The sequence below is a fragment of the Petaurus breviceps genome, unplaced genomic scaffold, assembly GCF_028583685.1.
Source record: "Petaurus breviceps papuanus isolate PSGF00001 unplaced genomic scaffold, PetGlider_PUasm1.0 90763, whole genome shotgun sequence".
Taxonomy (NCBI): domain Eukaryota; kingdom Metazoa; phylum Chordata; class Mammalia; order Diprotodontia; family Petauridae; genus Petaurus; species Petaurus breviceps.
Genome location: NW_027187340.1, coordinates 1,031,776 through 1,041,966, shown reverse-complemented (window position 1 = coordinate 1,041,966; position 10,191 = coordinate 1,031,776). Strand labels below are relative to the sequence as shown.

Genomic DNA, 10,191 nt, shown 5'->3' with positions numbered 1-10,191 from the left:
CTAAGATTGCCTTCCATGTTCCTGACCTTTCCCATCTCATGTACGCTGTTCTTCCATCAAAATATATCTGTGATACGTCTCATCCCTCCAGGTTCCTACTCTCTGTGATTTCCAAAGTACTAACTGGCAAATCTCAAAAGGTAATTTATCCTAGTGTTTTAATGAAAGAATACAAGTGAGTACCTTATTCAAAACCCTTCCTCCCAGGCATCAAATGGATTTTTTTTACCTTCTCCATCACTAGCCAGTACTCTGGCAAATGGTACCCGGTCTTTGTTGTCTAATCCAAACAAGTAAGTAACTGTAATGGTGGAAATAAGAATAAAGAGAAAAGGCACATGTTATGGAGCTATATTTGTAATGAGGGCTCAAACTATACGATGTCAGGCATTGCTTATTCTCTCTAAAATTGAAATGGACTTTAGAATCATCTGGTCATTTTACAGATGGAGAAACTGAGGTCTAAAGAATACAATGCTGAAGGTCACTTGGCTAGTTAGTGGCAGACTTGGGATTAGATGATCAATTTCATGACTCTCAGACCCGTGTTCTTTCCACTATTCCATGCTGCCCCCACATATGTTCACCTTGATTGGGAATGAAGTCATTCAAGAATACAAGCAAGTCATTTGTTCTCCCTAACTGCTGCATCAACTGAATTGATAGAAGCCCTTCAATAAGACTTGGAAGTAATGACAAGCAAAGTCTATGCCACAGGGTTCCCTTTTTCCATTTGCTAGAAGGCTCTGAGATAACTCTACAGAAAGAATTCAATTAACATTTATTAAGCATCTACTATGGACAAAGGATAAAGGATAAAAAAAAAACCCAACCCCAAAACAAAGCCAACCCAAGCCTTGCCCTCAAGGAACTTATGTTCTCCAGGTGGGACATAACACATTAGTAAGACATGTGAATACAATATAATTTGAGACAGGAAAGAACACCAAACAGCTGGAGGAATTGAGGAAAGCTACTGGAGGAGGTGGCAACCTTTGAAGGACTATAGGGATTATAAAATGCTGAGGCAGGACAGAGTGCATCCAGGCAGGGGCATAGCCTTTGCAAAATCTGGAATATCAAGGTTGGAGAAAGCTAGTAGGTTAATCTAGTAGATAGTAAGGGAAAGCATGTCTGAAGGGGAACAATAAGTCTGGACAGATGGCTGCAATACAACTTGTGGAGGGCTTTAAATGTCACACTGAGCTATTTGTGTTTTTATCTTAAAGGCAAACACTGAAGGTTTTAAGGAAGGAAATAGCCTGGTCATATCTGTCTTTGTCTTACAAGCAGGGAGACCAATGAAGAGGCTATTGCAATTGTCCCAAGAAGGACTGAGGGTCTGATTCAAATCCTGGCCACTATCTGTAGTGGAGTGAGTAGTGAGAAGGGGGTGGATGTGAGAGACATGGTGGAGGTAGAATTGTGGAGACTTGGGAACTGGTTTGGCAAACTAAGAACAATGTAGTTAACCTGGGTGACTGGGGAGAACAATGTTTAACTGCATCAGAAATAGTGAATTTGAAGGAAGGCATGGGCATGAGAGGGAAGAAAATGGGTTCCATTTTGGACATTTTGAATTTGCAATACTATCAGGATATCCATGTGTTGTAGCCAGTTAAAAATGTGGGAGTGTAGTTCAGGAGCCAGATGAAGGCTGGATATATATCTGTCTGGAAATGATCTACCTAGAGACAATAGTTGACTTCATGAGAGGTGATGAGATCACCAAACAAGAGACTATGTCTAGAGAAAAAGTTTCTTGTTAGAGGTTTTGGGGAAACCCACTCAGTGACTAAGAAGAGGATCATCTACCATCCAGGACCCATGGGTAAGAATATGATATGATTATAATTTTTAAATTTTATTACCATATCAAGACAGTGTCTCCTGTAAACCATTTTGTGTCTTACAACTTTTGTGTAAAGTTGGAATCTTTTTTTGTTGTGTACCCTACTTAACTTCGTTTTACTCTTAGCGGTGGTTGTACCTTCTCCAAGGCTTCTTGGGGTAAAGTTTCCTTTCTAAAGTGTCTCCAATATTTGAGACTCATGATCTCACGTTTCCTCTCATACACAGTCTCTTTGTATCATTCTCTGAGCATGTGCTTGGTATGATTAGTCTTGGACTCTGAATTCTGACTGTATTTTCCTCTTCCTTTCTAGAAATTTTGAAAAGTGCATATAGGCAGTCAGGACAAATTCATCACAAACAACTCAAGTCTACAGCTAAGAACAAAATGTCTCCTCTCCAGAGCCCATATCATTTAAAGGCTGAATTATTTCTCACTCGGATTTTAAACTTAACCCCAAAAGACAAAAAGCGGGCATTTCACAAGATCCAACCTGTACCGGGAGATCCGAGGTGCATTCAGCAATGCCCCAGCCTAGACGCCGGGCCCTGGCACACCTTCCACTTCCCGTGGAGCAACCCTGAAGGGAATACAAAGTCACTTGAACTAAAATACAAAGAGCTGAAAGACCAGAAAAAGGTTTTTAGCCGTCTGATGGCCCGCGGTCTTTGAAGGACTCGGCTGCGTTTCCTTTTCATTTTGTCCTATACTTGATCCATGTGTGAAACCCCCATTAGCGTCCACAGGACTCCCAGGAGCTGAGCGAATGGAGGCTATCCCGTGGAATGAATAATTCCGGTTCATCCATAAGCCTCTCGTTTTCACTTGCATCCTCACGGCTGTAGGTCTCGTCATTCTCCTGCCCTTTTTTCGCGGGTAACTCCATGCAGTGACTCCTCCGTGTGAGACCCGCGCAAGGTAGCACTTTTAATTGAGTGCTCAGTGGTGTGCAAGCGAGGTTCAGGAGCCGGCACTGGCAGCTTTTGTTCTGAAATTAATTAGAGTCGCGTTCTCCCCTCAGTGTCACTAAAACATTAGCACCGAGAGGTTGGAGGAGCAGACCTCACCTAATTGTATTCCTTCCATCCTTCACGCGTTTCCTGCCACAAAAACGCAGATTGGATTTGGATGGGGCAGAAGAGAGTGTTAGCAAACGTGGTTATTGGGAGGGAAATTTTACCCAGATTTTACCCAGAATGGTGTAGAGTCGGGAAAAAGTAGACCCGAGCTCTCCTCAGGTAATGGGTGGAGTAACACTGGCTTCCCCAGACTTTTGGTAGGAGCAAGATAAAGAGAGAAAAACCTAAGTGACAAGATGGGAGGCGAGGCCAAGAGGATGCTTCTGGCCCGCACAGAATCCTAAGAATTGGAAAGGGCCCTCGAGGCCATACAATACAACTTGTTCCTGAACAGGAATCTAGAAGGGGTGGTTCAGCTTCTGCATAAAGACCACCAGTGAGATAGAACCCCATTGCTTCCCAAAACATCCCGTTCTATGTTTGAAAAACTCTTATTATGAGGTGTTTCTTTAGGTCAAGCCCAAATTCACTTCTTTGTGGCTACTACAATTGTAGGGATGCATTGTCCTACTTCTGCCCTTGAAAGTCAAGTATAACAAATCGAATCCCTCCTCCTAGGAAGATCTCACAACCAGTATTACCCAGCTTCAATGTTCATTGGGTAGTAGCTACAAAGACAAAAAGACATGCCTGTTCTCCACAAGCTCATAGTCTAACCCATTTGATTCTATAGGTCAGTACCAGTGATAGAGAGCAATGCTCCAGGTAACATTAGATTGTGCCCCTGACTTTTTCCTAGCTTTAATGCCAGAAGTTGAGTGGCAAGGCCAGAGGAAATGAAGTTGGAGTTGGGGGAGGGGGAAACCCAAAGACTGGATCCTACATTACAGTTAGTACATTTTGAATGCTTGGGGGGTGGGGGAGGGGTGGATTTTCTTCTTCCTATTTCTGAATGGCACACAGAGGAGGCCAAGATGAGGAATAAATCCTACTACCATTTTTCTCCTATTATGGAAGGGATGGTGTTCACTGAGCTGGGAGAGAGTTATTTTCAGAGCTCTGGAGAGTGTGCCAAGTGGGAAAGGGGTGTATGTTGGCAGTCTGGAGAGACATCTACAGAACCCTGTGCTGAGTTTGCCAGCAACAAATCCTGGATCAGACTTGGAAATTTCTAAATTAAGTGACAAGGTAATAAGAAGGAAAACAGAGAATAACAAACTTTTTCTCCCTACAGTATTGATTTAAAAATGAAACATGAAGAAAAAAGGAGAGAAAATGGTAGAACTTACTTCAGGTCCACATTTAATTGAGATTAGACCAAAAGAGAGTAGACACTTCAGCAAAGATAGAAAAAAAAAAAGGAAAAGCCATTATCCCTTTTAAACCTATAATAATTGGCACTGGGTCTTCCCAATACTCCTATGAGTTAGGTACAACTGGTAATTTTCATTCCCATTTTACAGATGAGGAAACTGAGGTTCAGAAAAGTTAAGTGACTTGACCATGATCACCCAGCTGATAAGTATCATAGTTAGAATTTGAACCCAGGGGGCAGATAGGTGGTGCAGTGAATAGAGCACTGGCCCTGGAGTCAGGAGGACCTCAGTTCAAATCCAGCCTCAGACACTTAAAACAAAAACTAGCTATGTGACCTTGGGCAAGTCACTTAACCCCAATTGCCCTCCCCCCCAAAAAAAGAATTTGAACCCAGGTCTTTCTGACTCCAGATCTAGCAAGCCTCACCTTTATTGAATTATCTACAATTTATCCTGTATATAATTTGTCTGTACATAGTTGTTTCTGTGTTGTCTCCCTCATTAGATTGTGAACTCCTTAGAGAAAGGACTTTCCTTTGCTTTTCTTTGTGTCCACAGTGCTTAGCACAGGGCCTGGCACATAGTAGGTGCTGAATAAATATTTACTGACTGACTAAACAACACTTCTCACCAAGGATAACTGTCCACGTACAGAGACCTGAGAAAAATAAGATGGTCCATGGGCATAGCCAATGCCTAGGTTAAAGCTAAATATGAAAATGAAAGGGATGACAACATGAAGGAAGGAATCTTTTATAAGCCTCCAACCCAAAAAAGAGAAGGTAGCTAGATCCTTCTTTGATCAATTCTCCTATACCACTTTGGGTAAGACCAGGTGGTAAGAAAGAGCTTTCTTCTAGAAAGATAGTTTCGGAGCGGCCAGGTGGCTCAGCGAGTAAGAGCACCGGCTCCAGTGTCGGGATGATCAAATCCGGGCTCAGATACTCAGCACCACACCCAGAAATAATAACTGGCTGTGTAACCTTGAGCAAGTTACTTAACCCCGATTGCTTTAAAAAAAAAATTAAAAAAAGAAAGAAAGACAGTTTCATAGGATATAGATTTAGAGGTGGAAGGGATCTTGGAAGAAAATAAATATTTATTAAATATTTACTGTGTACCAGCAACTGTGCTAAGTGCTTTACAAATATTATCTCATTTGATCCTTACAACAACCCTGGGAGGTAACTGCTATAATTATCCCCATTTTACCAGGAGGAAACTGAGGCAGAGAGAGGTTTAGTGACTTGTTCAGGGTCATCCAATTCATAAATGTCTGAAGTTGGATTTGAACACAAGTCTTCTTGACTCCAGGTCCAGGATTATGTAGTTCAACATCTTCGTTTTACAGATGAGGAAACTGAGCCTGGGAAAGGTCAAGTGACTTGTGTGAAGTTAACTGCAGACTGTAAACAGTAGAGATGTTATTCGAACCCAGATCCTCTGACTTCAGACTCATTGCTGTCACCACTAGTGAGCTCTAAGTTAGGTTTACAGACTATTTTACAATAGGAAAAGTGTCCTGTTTGTGAAATTAGAGGAATCATTTGGAACATAAGAACGTTTCAATGTGATCCTTGATAAATAGGTCCAAAAGTAAACTGAAGGCTAGAAAGAAATGATGCCAGGATGATAAAAGATGTCCAAGATCTTAAGGTATTTTACATAGGATCATACGACTTGGAATTGGAAAAGACCTTTAGGATCACCTAATCTGACCCCTTCATTTTAAATGAAAGAAATCAGCAAGAAAAAGAAAATGAACTTTAGGGAAACCAATTTTTACCAGGCCTACCTAAGGCCCTCATAGGAAGGACACATTGAAAGAAAAGTTTCAGAGGCAATGTAATCCAAGATAGCTGACCACTGTTCAAAAAGCTAACTTTCTGGACCCAGGAAGAGACTATACCAGTGGGGAATGAGGATGAAAAGGTGAGTAACCAGAGAACAAATTGACTAAATCCTGAACTCTATAGAGAACTTGAAGGGCAGATGAGAAGGGGACCAAAAAAAAGATGAAAATAAGGCCAGATTGTATAAGATGAGTAAAAAGAAAAAGTACAATTGTGTAAAATCCCAAATTAGAAAAGCTGCAGCTGAAAGAAGGATGGAACTAGCAAGCCAGGTAGAAAGTAATCAATGATACAGGTTTAAACTCTGGGTTCCTGGACACTCAAGACTTATAAAGGGACCTGTCTTCCAGACAATTACCCCTCCTCCCACCCCAACAAAAATGCCTTTGTCATGGAACTCCCACTTTTCTTGGGTTCCTAAATGATAGTAGGTGTCCTTTGGGTGGCCATAAGAATAACAATGGAAACTCACATGTATATAGCACTCTAATGCTTAGAAAAAGCATTGTTGCCAACAATCATCCTGTGAAGCACCAGTACCAGTATTTTTTTCCCCTCTTGCAGAGATGAGGAAATAGAAGTTAATAGAGAATGAGTGACTTTCTTAGGGTCACAGGGCTAGAGCCAGGGGGTCAAATTTAGGTCGTTGACCCCAGAACTCTATCACATCCCCCCTAGAGGCAAATGTCTAAATGGCAGCTGTAGGCATACTTCAAAGATACTAAGCAAAAGCAGTGGATAGGAAAAATCGCTTCACCTCTCACCTAATTACCACAGGAAAAGAAAGTTATTTTAATGGGGGGGGAAAAAGTGGAAAGATAGACAGTGTTCATATCTTCTTCAATATTTCTTTACAGAAAAGATTAAAACTGAACAGTTGGGTAGAGCAAGGCATACTTTATGGTTTTTTTTTATCAAGTGCTTTATTAACTTCTAGTTTACGTCATTCATTTGTGCAAGATTTTGAGTCACAAATTTTCTCCCTGTTTTTCCCCCACTCACTGCCCCAAAATATCGCTCCTACTGGATGTCCCCATCTCCAATTTGCTCTCTCCCATATCTTCTCCCATATCCCCTCCAACTTTCCAGTAGGGCATGGTGGATCTCTATGCCCCAGTGCATGTATATCTTATTTCCCATTTACATGTAAAATAATATTGATAATAGTATATATATATATATATATATATATATATATATATATGTGTGTGTGTGTGTGTGTGTGTGTGTGTGTGTCTTAAACATTTGATTTTAAAACTTTGAATTCCAGATTCATTCCCTTCCTCTCTTGTCACCCACCCTTACTGGGAAGATAAGCAATTCAATGTAGGTTGTTCATGTGTAGCTATGCAAAACATTTCCATAGTAGCTATATTGTAAAAGACTGACTATATTTCCCTCCCTCCTATCCCACCTCCCACTTGTTCTATTCTCTATTTTGATCCCATCCCTCTTCAAAAGTGGGTGTTTCCAACTTCCCTCCCTCCGAGCCTGCCCTCCCTTCCATCATCCCCCCTTTCATCCCCTTCCCCCCTACTTTCTTGTAGGATGAGATACCATATTTAGTGTGTATGTCATTCTCTCCCTAAGCCAAGTTCAATGAGAATAAGGTTGACTCATTCCCTTTTGCCTTCCTGTTCTTCCCCTCCTCTGCAACCATTTTCCCTAACCTCTTCCACATGAGATAGTTTACCCCAATCTGTCTCTCCCCATCTCCTCTCATTATATTCCTCTCTCACCTCTTAATTTCACCTTTTAAGTGTCATCCCTTCCCATTAAACTTGTCCTGTGCCCTCTATCTATGTATACCTATACACATATATACACACTCACATATGTATTCATATGCCCATATGCCCTCCTATATAGACATATATATGTGTATATATATATACATATATATATACACATTTCTATTCCCTTCAATTATTTTCATACTGAGAAAAGTTTCATAAGTTACAATTATCGTTTTTCCATTTAGGAATGTAAATAGTTCAACTTTGATAAGTTCCTTATGATTTCTTTTCCCTGTTTACCTTCTCATGCTTCTCTTGCTTCTTGTATCTGAATGTCAAATTTTCTATTCAACTCTGGTTTTTTCATCAAGAATACTTGAAAGTCCTCTATTCTACTGAATGACCATATTTTCCCCTGAAACATGAAAAAATATGGAATGCTTCACGAATTTGCGTGTCATCCTTGCGCAGGGGCCCTGCTAATCTTCTCTGTATCATTCCAATTTTAGTATATGTGCTGCTGAAGCAAGCATGCAAGGCATACTTTGTAATGGAAACACTGAAAGCCAAATGAGAACAGGGAAAGATTCAACAGGAAAAAAATAGGTGTATACACATATGTATGTATCTATCTGTCCATCCATCTCTCTCTCTCTCTCTCTCTCTCTCCACATTTATGAAGATATATATGAGGATATATATTAATATGTGAGTATATAATAACTATAATTTATATAGTGGTTTAAGGTATACAAAGTTCTTTACAGATATTACATTTTATTCTCATGATAATTCTGGGAGGTAGGTGCTATTATTATAATACTCATTTTACAGCTGCAAAAACTGAGATATACTGAGGTTAGGAGACTTTCTCAGGGTCGCACAGCTAACAAGTGTCTAAGGCTGGATTTGAACTCATATCTTCCTGACTCCAGGCATAGCACTCTATCCGCTACACCATCTAGCTGCCTATGTAATAGAGATGTTGATGTAGAGAGATACGTATATATGTTTATATACCTACATGCATATATATGTGCACATACATATTATATGTGTGTGTACACACAAATCACATATCTACTACACATAGTATATATTCATGTGTATATATGCCTTCTATGTGTTTGTGTCTATGTATGTGAATATATCTATAAACACATGGATGTTCTCAAATTGGTTGGTTCTAATGATATGTACAAACTCCTTTGCCTGTCAAAGGATGGTCCTCTGCAATCTTACAGTACACAATCTGGCCTTATTTTCATTTTTTTTTGTCCCCTTCTCATCTGCCCTTCAAGTTCTCTATAGAGTTCAGGATTTAGTCAATTTGTTCTCTGGTTACTCACCTTTTCATCCTCATTCCCCACTGGTATAGTCTCTTCCTGGGTCCAGAAAGTTAGCTTTTTGAACAGTGGTCAGCTATCTTGGATTACATTGCCTCTGAAACTTTTCTTTCAATGTGTCCTTCCTATGAGGGCCTTAGGTAGGCCTGGTAAAAATTGGTTCCCCTAAAGTTCATTTTCTTTTTCTTGCTGACTTCTTTCATTTAAATTTAATAGTTTCTTAACTCTAGACAATCAACAAAAAACAATAGATTAGACCCAAAACTAATAGATTGGTTTTTTGATTTCTGAAATGTAAATGTTCACACTGAGACCTGGACAATCTGCTTACAGGTTCTCAAACGACTCCGGTGTATTCCTGTCCTTAGGCTAGGCCCTTAAAAAGTGAAACTTAGGAGACAGAATCAGAGTTGAGAGTCATGGAAAGGAGAAGTACTTCATACAGACACTCAGCCTCAGCTTTATAAAAGATAATACTGAGGGAAAGTTGGCATATTTGCAAATATCCTCTAGGGAACCACAAGGTCCCAGAAGGAGAGCAGTCATACGACTGCAGAGATGGTACAGCAGAAATGAGTTCTCTGGGAAAAGAGAATTCCCATATTATCATGAGCATAACTTCATGATTTCATCTGTGGGTATCAGGGTCTGGAGTCAGGAAAACCTGAGTTCAAATCTGGCCTCAGACACTCACTAGCTGTATGATCCTGGGCAATTCACTTAACCTCTGTTTGCCTTAATCCACTGGAGAAGGAAATGGCAAACCACTCCAGTATCTTTGCCAAGAAAACTTCATGGAAAACATTGGTTATGATCCATGGGGTCACAAAGAGTTGGACACTACTGAATGACTACTGAATGAACAAGCAATAAAGATTTTCACACTTGGAACAAGGAGGTATCTGCAAGGTTGGAAGAAAGTGCTTGTCTCTTAGCTTTGTTCTACTGGCTAACAAGAAGTTCAAAATGACTGGCCTTCTCTAGATCATATCTGCAGCTTTTGCTTCTTGGTATATATGGGTTATTTAAAGCAGCTGCTAATTAACTGATCATTTCTACTAGTGTAGAG

General features: G+C 40.2%; 1 non-coding gene across 1 annotated transcript; it reads right to left on the bottom strand.

The window, feature by feature from the left end:
• Window positions 1-8,202: 8,202 nt before the first annotated feature.
• On the bottom strand, window positions 8,203-8,305 carry LOC138146616 (U6 spliceosomal RNA). Its single transcript, XR_011164549.1, has one exon. It is a non-coding gene; the product is annotated as a U6 spliceosomal RNA (small nuclear RNA).
• Between the last annotated feature and the right edge of the window lie 1,886 nt (window positions 8,306-10,191).